This window comes from Leopardus geoffroyi, chromosome X, assembly GCF_018350155.1.
Source record: "Leopardus geoffroyi isolate Oge1 chromosome X, O.geoffroyi_Oge1_pat1.0, whole genome shotgun sequence".
Lineage (NCBI taxonomy): Eukaryota > Metazoa > Chordata > Mammalia > Carnivora > Felidae > Leopardus > Leopardus geoffroyi.
In genome coordinates, this window is record NC_059343.1 from 46,558,724 (window position 1) to 46,577,975 (window position 19,252).

Sequence of the window (19,252 nt, forward strand, 5' to 3'; positions counted from 1 at the left end):
CAGAAGACCAAGCTGATCAACAAGTACATCAAGTTTTAGGAACTCAACCCCTATGACACATCAAATGAGAAGGCTTCCAAAGAATCTTCAGAGCTGAATTATCCCTGACATTAACATATAAACATCTGGTAACCAGTCATTGAGGAAACAAGTTGGAGAACAATACAGCAAACACCCAGAGCCCAAGTACTTTGACTATCAACCTTATAGATGGTGAGATCATTGTAAAGCAGCTTAATATGGTTACAGCTACACATGAGATTTTAACAACTTAATCTAACTGCAGGAAAGATAACATGGAACATGAAGGGCAAATATTTTCAAAGCAACCAAGTTTGGCATTTCAATACTCTGAGCCCATGGTTGAAAACACGCAACAAAAGAGAAAAAACCAACAGCTCTTCCATTAAAGACTTGTAGCTGTTAAGAACTCTGGAAACAATTCAAACATTGCAATGCCTACTGTGTAAAGTTCTGTTCCAAAAATCTAGTTATCCCAGTTTCAAAACTCTGGATTAGAAGGTTTAAGTGACCTTGTTCAAACTTCCTAGTAACTACAGAAAACTCAAGACATGAGTAAATACCTAACCACTACATCCAACATGCTCAAAATTTTTTTGCCGAATAAATGGACTTCGCTGTAATTCCCAAGAAATTACCTCTTTACGTGGTCACTTTTCAACTAGTGATCTGATTTCTCCATTAATGAACGAAGAACTGAAAAGCCTGAACTCCTGATCCGTAGCACTGGTGATTCAAAATCATATTTCATCTAAGTACCTCAAAAACTTTCATTCATGACCTCTATCCTCTCTGCCTCTACAACTTGGAATGACTGTCATTTCAAAAGTAGGCACAAGTGGCCTTGTTCTGCCCACATTTGTGCTTAAGTCAAAGGCTGGCTGGAGCCTTTATGTGCCAACTTCCATTCCCAGGTTTGACCATGGAAGGGACATACAGTAGATCCCAAGATAACCAATTCTGCACAAGGAAAGAAATGAACAGTTTAAACGACTTTATGCTGTAGAACATTATTTCCAAAAGAAATAAAATGAAAAATAACAGAAAAACCATGGTTGTATATTAATAGCTGAAAATCAAGAGGAAAGTGAAAGTTCTCAAAAATTGTTTAGTAGTGCCATTTCAAAAACTTTATTCTAGCCAGAAGAACTCACCACTAAGTCTTAATAGCTTAGAAGTTATGAGTCAGAGCAGCTGAGATACCAACATCAAAAGAATAAAAAGCAACATTTTAAGATAGTATAAAAATAACTAAGCCACCTAGGAAATTGAAACCATGAAAAATCCCAAAGGCACAGTCAGGTCATTATCTAGAAAACATTAGCTTCTTCCATAAGGAGGCCTACTATTCATGTGGGCAGCAAGCAGGGCCAAGACATGGAACTGAGATCAGGTATCAGTTAAATCAGACTCTACCACAGTAAGGGGAATCCATGACTAGTTATTTCAGGATAGTGCCTAGGCCAGCACTATCAACTCCAACTGGGATACAGGAGATTACTGCCATTGTCCCATTATAATGGGGGTCCTCCAAGGTCTTTAACTTAGTAAGAATGAGCTAGATACCACTGCTGGGATGTAATCACCAAATGTGAGGGAAACTGCAGAACAATTTCTTCAACACATAAATCAGAAAAAGAGAGAGGGAACCTGCAGATTAAAACAGATTTAAGAAATAAACATCAATCCACCTTTGTGACAAATGGACTTTCTTTGGACCCTAATACAAACTAAAATTTGAACATTAGTTTCATATTTGATATCTTCAAAAATCATTGTTAATGTTTTGAGTTGTGATAATGGTTTTGAGATTATGTTTAAAGAGCCCTTTTCTTTTAGAGATACAAATATTTTACAAATAAAAATATGACAGCAGGGGTTTATTTCAAAATAATGGGTGGGGATAGTAGGTAGAAGTACAGATGAAGAAGAACCGCTACAAGTTGGCAACTGTTAAGCTGGTTATGGGTACACAGGGGGATTATTACACTATCCAGTTTCTGTATGTTTGATATTTTTCATAACTCTTTGAGAAATAACTAATTAGACACAGTATCTTGTAATTTTATTTTCTGAATGGTGCTTAGGGTGATTTAAAAATCATGTGCACACAGAATTCATTTAAACAATAACATGATATGCAACCAATGCCACATCAGATCCAAATAATGAAAAAAACCAAAGTAGCTCAATTACAGAATGGAAATACATACACTCCCCACCACCACCTCCATTCCAGGAAGTAAAATACAAATACTACCCAAAGATCTACAAAAACTAACCTAAAATCACAGCCAATCATACTCATCCTGGTGGGAAATCCCAACACTTCTACAGCCTCCTGAACCTTCCTGACCAAGTTGGTCTTGGTCTGCTGGTTCCTCCGGAGTGCTAACCCACTCAGCTCAGACTACTGGAGGACCTACAAAAAAAAAAAAAAAAAAAAAAAAAAAAGGGTGGGGAGAGAGAGATACACATTTATTAGGGTGTGGGGGAGTTAACCATTATATAAATGTTCAAACATACTCAAATTATTATTTAAGTAATAGCCCTCACATATCAATTTGCATTTTTAAGGACCTGCTTTCGACAGTAATAAGAATTCAAAACCAAAAGCCAAGCCAATTCTTCCATTCTGACATTCAGACAACACCCCCTGAAAATTCAACTCAGTCCTCAACCCAAATGAAATTATAGGGGACAGTAATTACTTTATAGAAAACTTTATATACTCACTGTAAACTGATACTAAGGCAATATTAAATTTATTATTTTTTTTGTGAAAAGAACCACACACTACTTTACAACTTCACACATCTTTTTGGGCATACTGGGAGACAACTGATAAACACCTGGGAAACTCAGGTTGAACTGTGCCACTGAACCTTACACAAAGCTTTTAACTGGTATTGCCACTCCTTCCTCACTTCTCTGAGATCTACCTAGAATAAATTAAACCTTTTAGGTCACACCTAGATTATCATTCCCAGATTTATTCTAGTTCTGAACAAGAATCAAATTGAGGTTTAGTTAATTTCTGATTCATTACTTGACCCACTGTAAAAAAACACCAAGGCAATATCACAAAACAGAAAGTGATCTCCTGTCCTCCAATGAATAGGGGTAAAACTCTATTACCTCCAAAGCACTTTAAACTGAACAAAGCAAACCCAAAAGCTCAAAACTAGTGCCCACGTAGTTAATTACCAGATGGTTACCTATGGTATCTTTACTCCTAGGTAAACTTTTCACCTCATCATATTCCTATTTCAAACCTCATCACCCGGCCAAGGTAATAGACAAAAGTGTTGACTTTAATATTGGTCTAATCAAAATATTAACAGTAGGAAAAACTACCTTCAAATTGAATACATTCACTTCTATTTAATAAGAATGCTGGAAAATATAACATGGTAAAATACAACAAGGAGTAGTATATTAAAAAAAACTAGCAGTAACTCACTATGGGAAAGTATCTTGGTATTCCAAACAACTTTCCTAAATTCTCTCAGATAGGAATTGCCTTGTGCAGGTAAAGCCAAATAGCAGATCCCCACACTAATCTGAGGAACCAAAGAAAGGAGGTGGGAGAAAAGCAGTATGAACACTTGAAAACTAACTGGCAGAAGTTCCCTTGCTTACTGTGTAAAGCATGGTAACAAATTTCATCTTTGGGCGAACAACAGGACAGGCTCTCTTTGAAGCAGTGGAAGGGAGTAGGCAAGGGATGAGGCATCCCTTCTAAAAGGCAAACACCTGGATGTGGTTCTTGACAGGAATCTCATGGCCAGTGGTCATTTCAAGATAGTGATTTTGCACTAAAATTCCTAGACTAGTAGGTTAACACAGGTGGGAATTCCAATCAAACATCATGAACCAAAGGAGATAAAATAGTGTGATCCAAAAGGAGGAAAAAACTACAAAAACGATAGGACAAGCCTAGAAATATACTAAAAACTTAGAGGAATAAAAATCTCTTCTTTCTCAGGTCATAAAACTACCCTATGACACAGATACATCTTCCAATCTATTCTTACACCAATAAAAACTAACTACAATTTATTGTGTGTCTACCATAAGCCAGACACTTTACAAACTAATTCTAGCACCTATAAAGCGCTACTATCCCTATTACACAGATGAAAAAACTGAGAATCTGAAGTCATATGCCCAAGGTCACAAACTCCCATGTGAATCCAAAGCATACAGTTATTTCCACCATACCAGTGCCTCCCTTGACTGGAGAATGTTGGTGTCTCCTCAATCTATGCAAGGCTAAGGGAGCCTAAGAGAAAACAATGGTGAATATGTAATCTATAAAGAAAACAAATGATAGGGAATTGTCTACAGTAATGGTGGAATGGTGGAAAGGCAGAGAAAAAAGTAGAACAGGGCAATGATTGAGGGTCAGAGGATAATCAAAGCTATTTTATTTTCTAGCACATGGAGGAGAGGAAAATGTAGTGGAGCCTGACAGGAGGGTATCTTCTCTCTAAGGGATGGAAGTCCTGAAAAAAGAACACGGGGAGGGGTATAAAAGAATTGAGAAGCATGTTAGGAGGTGATCAGAAGCAAAGATAGAGGTGCACCGACCAAGAGGACTCAGGAACTCAGAGGAAGGCAGGGAAAAGGGGCAGTTCCCAAGCTTGCAAAGAAAGACTGCAGGGGATAGAGAAGGACAAAAAGTTGGTTTATTGGAGGATTATCCTCCACAGCTTTTCCTTTAGGGTTCTGGCGGGGGGCCGGGGGTGTCGGGGAGCGTAATGAGGAAGGAAAGGCTAACAGCCCCAAGAACAGATGATCTGCAATCATCCAACCACCAATCCATTCATTGTTCCATCTAAGAGTTAAAAGTGGTCGAGCAGCCTGCAAAGTTGCAGAAATCAGTGTCGTGTACTCGAATCAGGGTCATACAAATCTGAAGACCTGAGGAAACGGAAGGCTACTGTACAGTTCCATCCACAAAGATGGAGTAAATGCAAGAAAGGGGAAAGGCTCTACTCAACGCTTGCATCAAGAGGACCAATGGAAGAGGGAGACAGGACAGGTTAGAGAACTTGGCTAAGCTTTTCCTTAATAGGGCTGGGGTGGGGGTGACAGGGAAAAGCTCCTCTTAAATACAATCCTCAAATATCCATGTGGATGTAGACAGAATTAGGGGAAAAGGAGGAGGAGTACATCAGAGACACCAAAACTAGACCCCTAAATCTTAGTTCAAACACCAAGGCAGTTGGGGAAGTAGAACCCACCTCAACTCAAGAAAAACCAGGGGATTCATCTGGGCCGCTGAAGGGGCGGAGAACAGAGGCAGGCCCGAAAAAAGGTAGTGGAAAGGGAACCAGCCGTCGTAGGTTGGTCCCCTTCCCCCCACCGCCCAATCTAACCCCCAACCCCAGTCCCTAACTAACTCCAGGTATCCCGCCCCCCACCCTTCCCAACCCGCCCACTGCAGTGGCGACAACCGATTGGTGGGGCAAAGGCGGGCCCACACGCGACTGAGGCCCGGGAAATGGTGTCGCCTCAACCGAACAGAGACGGCGTGGTTTTCGCCTCAGGTTTGGCTTACCGGCACCTCACTGTTTCCCCAACCTTCACCTCCTTAACGTCGGGTGCCTGAGAAGCGTCATAAACGCAGACAGCCAACACTTCAGTCTCGGGTCCTGGCCGGACAGACATCATCTCCCGCCGCCATCTTAACAGCAAGCGGACCGACCCTAGTCACTGCCCCCCTCCCCCAAGCTACCTCCGCCACCGCCAACGGATCCCACGAGGACGTAACCCCGCTCGCGCGAGAACTCACCGGACAAGAACAGCACGAGCCGAAGACGCTACCGCCGCCTCCGCGGCTGCCGCAGTCCGTACGCTAACCGCGGCCGCCTCCGCGCGATCCCGCGAGAACCTCCTACCGGACGGGAAAAGCCTGAGCCCAGCCCTTCCCAGACCCCTCCTCCCACCAAAGCCGAAGTCTTTACGGTTCCGCTCTCACCCTACGCGAAGCGAAGAGCAAATGACGCACAACCTCACTAAGCACCGAGGGGCGGAGCCAATCTGCCGCTGCCGCCGGCTCCCGCATGCGCCGAGAGAACTATCGCGATATTACGTTTTAGTTTCTGCGAGACCTTCGAATTCACTGCAGGATGCCGCCCGCGCCTCGCCTTTAGGAAACACGAGATCTCGCGAGACCTAATGCACGCTCCTAAAAAGGAGAGAGGCGGAGCTTCATGAAAATGACTGGGAGTTTTTCGGGGGGAAGGGAGGAACCTCCCGTCCTGCAGGGATCTCGCCTACCACGAGGTTTCCGACCCACTGCGGAGCTGGCTGCCAAACCTCGCGATGACACAGCTCAGCGCCAAATCTCGGCCATGTCCTGAAAACTGCCTCCGCCCCCGATCTAAGGTGTCTAGAGCCTAGTGCTTAAGGAAAATTTAAAAAGTCAACCTGTTTATTCTCACGCTCCCGGACAGAGCTGTACCAATTAACCAAACTGCGTTCTGGAAGAGGAGCAATGGGTCCCCCATTGTTACCTGCCTCCAGTAGTCACATATTATCCTGGACTAACACATGAAAGACGTTCAGTCTCACAATAAGCTCACAAATGCAAATGAAAACAATGACATAACATTTTTTGCCCATTAGATCGGGGAAAAAATTTTAAGACCTAATAACCACACTCCTTCCATCGCCGCACTGCAGGCTAACCTGAATCCATCTTAATGTAACGAAAGGCTCATATCGTTAGTTCTAGCTCTAAAGCCACTAATTTTTAACTCCTGACGCTTTACCTTGGCATAACCAAAAGATCCAATAAAGTGGTTTTCTCCAAACAAAGGAGTCTGCCCTCAAAGGAAAATTCAAGCGGGGGATGGGGGGTGCGTGCTTGCAGTTTTTAATATGGCAGTTTTTCCACGTCTAGCCAACAATGTTTCTCCAATAAATCTTGGATCCAATCTGGCTCGATTTGTGGGCTTTTCTATTCTAATGCATTGTTCTGTCCATTCTAATTTAAATACTGTTCCTTTAGAGTACATTTTAATAGCTGGTAGTACAAATACCCCCATCTTTACTTATCTTTTAAAATATTTTCTCGGTTTTTCTTAGCCATCTTTTTTTCTGGATGAACTTTAGAATCATATTAAGTTCCAAAAACTTGGCATATTTATTGAAATTCCATCAATTGTATAACTCAACATAGGAAAAATTACCATCACTACAAAATTGAGCTTTCCTACCGAGAAGCATGGTATCCCTTCTCCATGTATGCAAACGTTCTTTTATTATATACCTCAATAAAGTTTTGTAGTTTACTTCTAGGTATTTTTTTCGTTTTTCTTGCTACTGCGAATGGGGTTTTTAATATTAAATTTTCGAAATGCTTATTGCTTATAGATATTTTATATTTGCCTACTTACTTTTATAATCGGGCAAATAAAAAATATGTTCAATTTCACTGGTAATCAGAGAAATGCAAATGAAAACAATGACATACCATTTTTTGCGCTTCAAATTGGCCCAAATTACAAAGATTGATAATAATTCATGTTGGCACAACTGTGGAAAAAAGGGCAATATTGCACAACATTGGAAGAGTGTAAATCAGTATAGCCTTTTGGTAAGGCAATTTGGACAAATCTATCAAAATTCAAAATGCATATACACTGAGTAGCGATTACTCTTCTAAGAATTTCTCCTACGGAAATACTCATACATGTGCATGAAACGTATATATACAAACCCATTCATTATAGCATTGCTTGTAATAGCCCCCTTCCCCCCGCCAAAGGGAAACCAGCTAATGTACACCAATCGGGAAATGGTTAAATAAACTGTAGTACAATCATACAATGCAGCTGTTTATAAATGAGATAAATTTAGAGTCCCTGATATATGAAGATCTACAAGATATATTAAGTTTTTAAAAAGCAATTAACCAAAACGAATGTTTTTGCGTGTGTGTGTGTAGTACCATTTAGATACCAAAACATACATATACAACGCCTAGTAGTTACCCGCGAAGCCTGCCTATCGGCCCCTCACCTTCCCCCTCCTCTGAGGCCGCCTTCCGAGAACCCGTGAGATAAACGCTGAAGGCCTGGCCTCTACTCCCTCTCTAGGGCCACTTGGCCACAGCTAATGCCGGTACCTCGCATCCCCACTGTCAGCCGCTCTCCCGCCGCGCTGCCTGCCGCTGCCCCGCTGCCCCAGAAGATGCGGCTAGCTTTGGGCTGGCGCTTGCCAAGGCCTGGGGGAGGGGAGAGAAGGCGGGGTTGAGGGAGGGCTGGGGCAGGCCGCCGGGCCCCTTCACCAGCCTCCCCTGCTGGCTCCCCAAGGCCGCCACCTCCGCGACTCTGCGCAGGGTCCCGTGGGAACAACCCTCCGCGAGGAGCCGAGGACGGCCTCGCGAGCAAAAGCCGCCCCCCCGACCCGGGGAAAAGACGCTTACCTCGGTGACAGTAGCTCCGCGGGGCCCGCGAGAGCGTGCCCGGTCCGCGGCCCTGCTTCGGCCCTGCTCCCTTCGCTCGCCCTCCGCGGAAAACCTACCCCTCTGGCTCTCCTCACACCCGATCTGAGGCTCCACCCCCCCGCTTGAGAAGCCCCGCCCCTGCCCCTCTAGAGGGCACTCCCTCCGCGGTGGAGTAGAGTCCCCTATAGCGGACTGCGCCTGAACTATTTATTCCCTGTCCAGCATATCCAACATTAGAGGATAGTAGGGTCGCTAAGGAATTGGGATCTGATTCGAGGCACGATGTGAGCCGCTGAAGGGTGACGTGATTTGATTTGATTTGATTTACGTTTAAAAATTAACAATCTCTCCGGCCGCCTTGTGAAGAATGGGGGCAAGAGGGCAAGCGGGGACACGGTGTGGAGGGCTGGAGACGACGGGGACGCTGACCACAGTGAATCCCTCCCCCCCCACCCCCCGCGGCAAACCCTTAGAACACGTACTTCAGGCACGTAGTAAGCTCTCAATAAACATCCTCTTTATTGTTCTCCTTGGTATTATTTGGGGTGGTAGTGCGATTGGCAGAATTTATAGAGGATCTGCACCTGTGAATGCATAGGAATAAAAAGGATCTGGTAGGAGATACCCCTATTAATCGCGCTTCATCTGGGTTGCAGAATGAGATTAGAAGGTGAAAAGAGAGGGGAATTTTGAATCGCAACTTTAAATACTTCGATAAGGTTTGAGTTTTTTTAAAGCATGTATTAACTTAGTATTTTAAAGCATAAAGACAAAACGCACTATCCAAAGTACTCTTGAGACATAGAGGAAATAAAAACTATAATTATACCTTCCAGTTCTAATTCTAGCCCTCCAGAACAGTGGTTCATGCCTCGAATTGAGAATCTGATGAATGGATCCACTGCCTGCCAAATAAATATTTATACATAAAATTTTGTGTATGATCTCTGCTTTATGGAGGCCCTTTTTCAGAGAGATTGATCCATTAAATATTTAATGGGTGAATGTTATTCCATTGTAATGTTAATTATTTAACCAGGATTCTATTTTTAGGTTTTTTTAATTAAAAGAAATACAGACATGAACTTTGATATAACTAAATATGTGCATATTTCTAAGATTTTTCTCGAGGAGAAATTTGTAGAAGTGGAATAGATAGGGTCAAAAGGTCACTCCTCCCAAAAGCACATGACAGGCTTTTCAGAACAATTTTAACAATATACGGTCCCACCAGAAATATGTGAGAATTCCAATTTATTTGGATATTCCAATATCCTCATCAATAGTGCTTATAGTCTTCAAAAAACCTTTTAATTTAGTAAGGCTTTTGACTCTAATTCCAATCTCTCACAGCAACTGCATTAATTCTAATAATCCATGGGCTCTATGCCTAATTCTAACCCCTACATTTCTACTGTTAATTCCTAGGCCCCATAAAGTCTAGTTTTCCAACTCCTAATTCTAAAATCCCACTTACCTCCACAATCCTCGTTATCATTTCAATCTGTAGCATCCTTTAGTTCTCTTGGCAATTGCACTCCTTTTATAGTCTTAATTCCAACCAGCATCCCCTTACACACACACACACACACACACACACACACACACACACACTTCTATTTTCTTATTGTAGAATATTCAGAAAATATATGAAAGCATAAAGAAAATACCAAAAGATAAAAAACTTGTAATCTCACCACCTAGAGAGGACCACTATTAATGCTTTAGTTTTGTCCTCCTTGCCTTTTACTATGCATTATATATGTATTTATAGTTTTTTTTAATGTTTATTTATTTCTGAGACAGAGAGAGACAGAGCATGAGTAGGGGAGGGGCAGAAAGAGAGGGAGACACAGAATCAGAAGCAGGCTCCAGGCTCTGAGCTGTCAGCACAGAGCCTGACGCGGGGCTCAAACTCACAGACTGCGAGATCATGACCTGGGCTGAAGTTGGATGCTTAACCGACTGAGCCACCCAGGCGCCCCTATAGTTTTAAACAAAAGTATGGCATGCTGTTATTTAATAACCTAGTAAATATTTTCCATATAATTAAATATTTGTCTATAACATTTTATTTTATAACATCATTTTAATGACATGAAACATTCTTTAGCTTTTTGTCCTTTTTTCATTTTACAAGGTTTTCCTAATTACACATGAATGAATACATTATTGCAAAACACTTAACACAGATAAATTTAAAGTTCCTCTTAGATTCATATACACATATAGAAATACATAGCTTTGTTTTGTGTTTTTTCCTTTTTGAAGATATAAATGACATCCTATTTTATGTATTGTTCTGTTCATTGCTGTATTCACTTTCTGTGGCTTGAAGATCTTTCCATGTCAGTGTATATAAATCTACCTCAATTATTTTATGTACTGCATAGTATTCCATTGAGTGAGTGTACTATAGTTAACTATTGATATAGTCACCCATTGATAAATATATATTGTTTTCAATTTTTTACTATTAGAGTGTTATTTTTTCTTACTATTGACAGTGCTGCAGTGAAAATCCTTGTACATTTTTTGTGCATATGCTAAAATATTTCTGTAAGACAAATATGGAAAAGTGAAATAGATAGCTCAAAGACAGCACATTTTGAAATTTTAATATTTAATGCCAAATTGCCATGCAGAATGACTCAGTTTATACCTCCACCAGCAGTGAATAAGAATAACCATTCCCCTAAATTTTTATCCACACTCAATATTAACCAATTGTTTGAATATTTTGCCAATGTGATGGGTGAAAAATGTCTTATTATTTGCATTTTGCTGATTGTTAGTGAGGTTAAGGGATAGTTTCATATGTTGGTGGGCTACTTGCTTGTGTTGGTTTGTGACTTGCCTGTTCATATCTTTTATCTGTTTTCCAGTTGCATTATTTGGCTTCTTGTTATTGAATTATGTAGTCTGGATATAAATCTTTGTTACATGTGTAGGAAATGTTTCGCAGACCTCTGCTTATTTTTAAACTTTGCTCGTGGGGTCTTTTTGGGCATAGATGTTTTTAAAGTTGGTGTATTCAGATTTATCAGTCATTTCTTTTATGGCTTTTGCATTTTGAATCTTGCGTAAGAAGGCCTTTCTACTCCAAGGTTAGAAATATTGTTCTGTATTTCCTTGTAATATTTTAGATTTTTTTATGTTTAGCTCTTTAATTATCTGGAATTTTTCTGGTAAACATTTTTCTAAGTCATTAAACATTCTAACAATATTATGCTTAATACGTGACTATTATTCCCTTGTAATACTAATTACTTATTAGTATTTTTCATTAGGCCCTAAACATTTATTGAACAGATCATTCTTTTCCCCTTATCAAAAACCAAATTCCTAAGTATAGACATAGGTTTTAATGTAAATCATCAGTTCAATAGTCCTAAAATCTATATGAGCATCAATACCACACATTTTTTAAGCACTTGAGCTTTAAATTATTATTTCATATCTGCTAGGGCAAGCCCCTCTCTTTTTTTCCCACGAATTTCTTGACTTTTCTTGTGTATTTTCTTTCCCAGATGAATTCTAAAATTAGCTTGTAGAGTTCTATAAGAATTCCTATCGGCCTTCTATTCGCATAAGTTTACTTCATCAAATGGTTGTAGGATATTACATTTGACAAACCAGTCTTCTATTGCTGTATAATCATATTTTCTTTTTTTTTAATGTTTATTTATTTTTGAGAAAGTGAGAGATAGAGTGTGAGTGGGGGAGGAGCAGAGAGAGAGGGAGACACAGAATCTGAGGCAGGCTCCAGGCTCAGAGCTGTCAACACAGAGCCCAATGCTGGGCTAGAACCCACAACCTTTGAGATCATGACCTGAGCTGAAGTCGAACACTTAACCAACTGAGCCACCCACGCAGGTGCCCGTTTCTTTTTTTTTTTTTTTTTAATGTTTATTCATTTATTTTGAGAGAGAGAGAGAGAAAGCGAGAGCGAGCAGGGGAGGGGCAGAGAGAGAGGGGCAGAGAGAGAGGGAGAACAGGGAATCCCAAGCAGGCTCCGAATGACCAGCACAGAGCCTGACATGGGGCTCGAACCCACGAACCGTGAAATTATAACCTGAGCCAAAACCAAGAGTCAGAGGCTCAACCAAGTGAGCCACCCAGGTGCCCCACTCATGTTGTTTGTAATTGTCCACTGTTATAGGTAGTTCTGTAAAGGATATTCAGAAAAATCTTTGCTCACCACTATGTTTATTCAACTACAATAAATTTCAACAAAGCAAAACATATCCACATTTTAGGGGCCCAGTGTACTTTGGGAAAGATTTTACCAATTTACATTCCCTTGGGCGCATGTAGGTGAGTCATTTCCCCATCCTGCTTGCATGACTGGGTCATTAAAGGGTTTTAAACCTTTGAAAATTTGATAGGCTACATATTTCATTGTTTTGCACATGTAAAGTATTTTGTATTTGTTTTCTATTTTTGCATAACAAATCACTACATATTTAGCAGTTTAAAATAATACCTTATTGTCTCACAGTTCTGTATGTGAGAAGTCTTGGTGAGCTTGTCTTGAGTTTTTTGTTTTGGATCAAACAATTGCCAAAATCAAGGTTTCTCCAGACTTAGCTTTTATCTGGAGGCTCTGGGGAAGAATCCATTTCCAACTTCATTCAAGCTGTTGTCAATATTTAGTTCCTTGCCATTGTAGGACTGAGATCCCCGTGCTCCCACCTTCTAGAGGTCACCCACACTTTCTTCTCCTTACTTACCTCTTTCCATCTTCAAGCCAGCAGTGGCATGCTGAATCCTTCTTTTGCTTAGGATCTCTCTGCCTTTCTCTTCTGCCACTAACCTGAGAAAGCTTTCTGCTTTTAAAAGGCTTATGCAATTAGATTAAGGCCATTGGGATAATCCAGAATAATTTCCCCATTTTAAGGGGAACTTTAATTACATCTGCAAAATCCCTTTTGGCAGGTAATATAACATAATCACAGGTATTATCATATTCACAGTCTGAAAATCTGAGGAAGGGAGCATTTTAGGATTCTGCCTACCATAGATTTATTTTCCCTTTTTCAAACAACTACGTGAATCATTCTGGTTATAAAAGATTCAAATATCACAGAAGTACTGAACATGGAGCAAAACACGAAAGACACCTTTCACACATCTCTTCGCGCTACAACCTCTATTTGGAAGTAGCCTTTATATTTTTTGTGCATAATGGGACATCTTTTTGTAACTGGTCACCCTACCTACCTTCTTTATCAGTTCTAATGGTTTTTATATTCACTCTCTTTAGTTTTAGAGGTAGATCATGATATCATCTGCAAATAATGATTTCCCCTCTGTTTCATGGTTATAATTCCTATGTGCAATGACTTGGCATATTACATTTTATTGAATTTCTAGAAAAATGTTAAATATAGAGGTAACAGTGGGCATCTTTGTCTCTTCCCTGGTTTTGATGAAACTTCTAATGCAATGTTCCCAAAACTTATGTTCTGGATGATAATAGATTTTCATATATTTTATTATGAAATATATATTTCATATATATGAATATATATATATCATATATATATTTCATATATATTTCTATATTTCAAACATATAGAAAAGTTGAAAGAATCTTATAGTAAATACCTGCATACCCACAAACATACATTTTACCATTAATGTTTTAATACACTTGCTTTATCACATAGCTATCATCTATCCATGAATTAAACAGTCTTATTTTTTGATGCATTTCTTTCTTTCTAACTAGACCGTAGAGGTTTTTCTGCTTTGTTGATATTTACAAAGGACCATTTCTTGGATTTATTTTCCTATTCTACCATTTTCCCCACTCTCTCCTCGAGAAATAATTATTTTCAGCTTTTATACTTATTAATATATTCCTCTAGTTCTCTCAAGTGTATTTTGCTGCTTTCTTTGTAATGGCTTACATGAAACATGTGGTTTATTCATTTTCAGTCATTTATTTCTAAAAGCATCTAAAGTTATAACCTTTTTCTGTGTTTGACCTTAATATGTAGTGCTTTCATTCTTATTAATTTCTAGTCTATAATTTTGGTTTTGATTTATTCTTTGACCATGAGTTATTTAGAAGTGTTATTTGATATTTGAAGTGACTCAACTTTTTTTTTCTGTTTTTGTGGTTATAAGTTAGTTGTATTGCACTGTGGTCCAATAATGTGACTTTTATGGTTTCTACTATTGGAAATGTATTGTGCTTTCTTTTGTGACTCAGTATATGATCAATTTTTTGCAAGTGTTGTATAGGCATTGTTTAAAAAATACACATTATAAGGTATAACTTATCTGATTTTCTGTTTTAATATATTTTTATGTAATATTGTTCAGTATGTATGTTTATGATAGAAGATATTCTTGGTAGATAGTTTCTTTTATCCGTATCTCTCTTTACCCTTTTTAAAACATTTTGCCTTGAATACTAATATTTCTAATGTTGATGCTATCACTCCTCATATATAACTCTATTGGTTTTTCTGATTACAGAATGTCAAACTCATAAACTATTCAAATAGAGTTAACAACCTTTAGTATGGTTTATATTCTTCCAGATTGTATTCTATCTATATATTGATACATATGTGTATTATAATATAGGACTTTTTAAACCATAAAAAGGGGAGAATCATGCCATATATGCTTTACAACCTGCTTTATTGACTTAATGTATTTTTTAAGTTCTAATTTAAATTCCAGTTAGTTAACATAAAGTGTAATGTTAGTTTCAGGTGTACATTTAGAGATTCAACACTTAACATACAATACCTGGTGCTCATCACAAGTGCGCTCCTTAATTCCCATTATATATTTAACCCATCCTCCCACCTACCTCCCCTCTGTTACATTGTTGGTGGGAATGAAAACTGGTGCAGTCACTCTAGAAAACAGTATGGAGGTTCCTCAGAAAGTTAAAATTAGAACTACCCTATGGTCCAGCAATTGCACTACCAGGTAGTTACCAAAGATCACAAAAGGACTAATTCCAAGGGACACATGCACCCCAATGTTTACAGCAGCATTGTCAGCAATAGCCAAATTATGGAAGGAGCCCAAATGTCCATTGACTGATGAATGGCTTGGTGTATTCTTGACATTCTTTCTATGTCAGTGTGTGTGTGCGTGTGTGTGTATTATTTTAAACTAATCTCTGGAGCTGGCATTTATACAAGTGCTTGGCCTATCACTATCTTTCTTTTTAATTCAAATACCACTTCAGAGAAGCCTTCCTTGACCCCCCAAAACTGGATCAGGGCACCCTGTAATACTTTCATAATATTCTGCTATTTGCCTTCCTAGGCACCCAAGACAACTGTACAGTTGTGTGATTAAGGTCTGTTCCTTCTCCCTGCCCACACACACACACACCCCACATACACCCTACACTAAACAGTGATCTTCTTGAGAGCAGGGTCCATGTCATTTTTGTTTATATTTGTACCCTAGCACCTATCATAGTGCCTGACAATTGTATCTTTTCAATAAATATTTTTTGAAAGATTGAATGAATAAAAAACCCTGTAAGGCAAGCATTATGATTATGCCCATTTTAGTCACCCTATATGAAATCCCTTGAGAATCCTCAGAAATAAATAGATAACACTCAGTTATGAGTTTCTTAATATGTCAATATTTAAAGGTATACACTGGTTTTTAATTATTTGCATAGGGTAGATGCTTCTTTGGACTGTTACTGAGCTTTCATCATTATAGAGTGCTAAAATGAACATCCTTGTAAATAGCTTTGTACATGTATGTACTTCTGTAAGACAAATGCCTGGAAATGAAATCGCTGCAATGGGTATGCACATTTTGCAACTGGATAGATATTGCCAGTTCTCCCTCCCAAAGATATTATACACATTTATATTCCTAGTACCAGAGTATGAGAATGTTTTTTTCCCCATACCCTTACCAAAGCTGTGTATTTTCCCTTATTTTATCATTGCTAATCTGATACAAGGTGATATGTCATTGCTTTCATTTTCATGTTTTTGATGTTTTGGTGAAATTGAACACCTCTTAATTTGTTTCTTAGCCATTTGTATTCTTCTTTTTTCAAATATGTAGCCTGTTTGTGTTGCTTGCCCAGGTTTTTATTGAATTTAGTATTTTCTTATTGATTTGGAAGAGTTCTGTTTATATTGTGGATAATAACACTTTGGCTTCCTGTCACAGATACTTTCCTCAGTTTGTCTTTTAACTTGTAAATTTCTTAGAATATACAAATTTAAAATATTTTATATAATCAAATTACTGATTATTTCTTTTTTTTAATGTTTATTTCTTTTTAAGAGAGAGAGAGAACGCAAGTGGGGAAGGGGCAGAGAGAGAGGGAGACACAGAATCTGAAGCAGGCTCCAGGATCTGAGCTGTTCACTTAACCGACTGAGCCACCCAGGCACCCCTGATTATTTCATGTATAATAGATGGCTTATGTGCTGTACTTTGAAAACCTTTCCCCACCTTAAGATTATAAAATTCTTTCTCTATGTTTTCTTTTAGCACCTTTATGGTTTTAATTTTCACCTTTAAATGCATGTTCCATATGGGTTTTATTTTGATGTGTAGTATAAATGTAGGTTTCCAACTTTAATTTTTCCCAATAGCTATCCAGTTATTTCTATATAATTCTTGAATAGTCAATGTTTTACTCATTTGAAATCATACTAATATCTCAGATATTGTAGAGTCCATTTCTAGAAACTTCTGTTCCAATGGGTAATGATTAAGGGTGTAAGCAATGGAGCCAGACTACCTGGGTTTGTGCCCACCTCTGCCATTTATAGTTTACACATCTGTAAGATGGGGATAATAGTACCTACATCATAGGGTTGTGATTACAAAAGTTTGTTTATGTACAATAATTGGAACAGTCTCTGGCACATAAGTACTGGTATTTTTGTAATATTTATTATTGTAAAATTTTTATTATTGCTTTACCATTTTTCATAGTACATGATCACATCATTTGCATGTAATATTTTTGTCACCTTGCTGTAGAATGACTTCAAAGCAACTTGAATAATTTGCAGATGACCTATAACAACTCTATTTATCCTCCACTCTTATATTTCATCTGAATTAGGCAGCTCAACTGTAGACAGTTAGGGATGGAGAGGAGAAGAAAGGAGAGGGGATGAATAAAACCATCCCTATTTACAGATGACAACCCAAAATAACACACACACATACACACACACACACACACACACACACACACACACACACACACACCTAGAACTAATAAGTAAATTTAGCAAGGTTGCAGAATACAAGATCAACACACAGATATCAATCACATTTCTGTATACTAGCAATAAACAGTACTATTTATAGTAGCTCTAGAAAATGAAATACTTAGGGAAAAATCTAACATGTATAGGATCTTGGGGCGCCTAGGTGGCTCAATCGGTTAAGTATCCGACTTTGGCTCAGGTCATGATCTCATGGCTCGTAGGTTCAAGCCCCACATTGGGCTCTGTGCTGATAGCTCAGAGCCTGTAGCCTGCTTCATATTCGGTGTCTCCCTCTCTCTCTCTCTGCCCCTCCTCTGCTTGTGTTCTGTCTCTCTCTCTCAAAAATAAAAAAAAAATTTAAAAAAGAAAAAAACATATACAGGATCTATATGCTTAAACCTATAAAATTCTGATGAAAGAAATTTCCAAAGACCTAAATAACTGGAGAAACATACCATTTTTATGGACTGGAACACTCAAAATATTAAAGATGTCAGTTCTCCCTAAGTTGGTCTATAGATTTAATGCAGTTCCTATAAAAATCTCAAGATATTTTGTAAAATAGAGTTGGGTTGAGTCTAAAATTCATATAGAATGGTAAAGGAAGTAGAATAACCAAAATGATCTTGAAAAGATTAATAAACTTGGAGGAATCACACCACCTGAATTTAAGACTTACCAAATAGCTACAGCAATCAAGACAGTGTGGTGTTGGTGAAGGGACAGACATATAGAACAATGCAACAGAATAGGGAATTCAGAAATAGACCCACACAAATATGGTCAATTGATTTGTGACAAAGGTACAAAGAATTCAATGGGGGAAATGACAGTCTTTTCAACAAATGATATTAGAACAATTGGACATCCATATATAAGAAATGAACTTTGACTAAAACCTCATACTTAATACAAAAATTACCTCAGAATGGATCACAGATCTGAATGTAAATCATAAAACTATAAGATTTTTAAAGGAAAATATAGGGAAACATCTGGAACTTTCTTATATTGCTGGTGAGGATGCAAAATGCTATAGACACCCTGGAAAACAGGCAGCTTATAAAGTTAAATATATACTTACTGTATAACCCAGCAATGCCAAGCCTAGTTATTTGCCCTAGAGAAATAAAAACCTGTGTTCACACAAAACCTGTACATAAAATCTTTAGAAGTGTTCTATTCATAATCACCAAAAGTTGGAAACAACCCAAATACCCTTTAAGTGATGAATGGATAAACTGTGATATGTCCATCCAATGGAATACTACTTATCAATAAAAAGGAGTGAATATGCAAGAACTTGAATGAATCTCAGAAGCATTGTACTGAGTGAAAGAAGATGACTTCAAAATGTTATGTACTGTTTGCTTCCATTTATATGACATTTTTGAAAGGACAAAAATATAGCGATGGAGAACAGATCAGTGGTTAGGAGTGGAGAGAGGGTGTGACTTCAAAGCAATGGCATGATGGAGTTTTATGGGATGATGGAACTATTCGGTATCCTGATTATGTTGGTGGTTACATG

General features: G+C 38.6%; 1 protein-coding gene across 23 annotated transcripts in view; it reads right to left on the minus strand.

The window, feature by feature from the left end:
• HUWE1 (HECT, UBA and WWE domain containing E3 ubiquitin protein ligase 1) overlaps positions 1-8,586 on the minus strand; it is a 165,672-nt gene extending 157,086 nt beyond the window's left edge. For 6 of the 23 annotated variants that reach the window (XM_045472029.1, XM_045472033.1, XM_045472020.1 and 3 more), the window contains exons 1-2: positions 5,822-6,018; positions 2,304-2,443 (exon numbers count right to left, since the gene is read on the minus strand). The gene's annotated coding sequence lies outside the window, so the exon portion shown is untranslated. Of the gene's footprint in view, positions 1-2,303; positions 2,444-5,587; positions 5,752-5,821; positions 6,062-8,161; positions 8,261-8,461 lie in introns of those variants that run through there. The other 17 variants (XM_045472032.1, XM_045472021.1, XM_045472014.1 and 14 more) reach the window with 8 other exon arrangements.
• Positions 8,587-19,252: the final 10,666 nt, after the last annotated feature.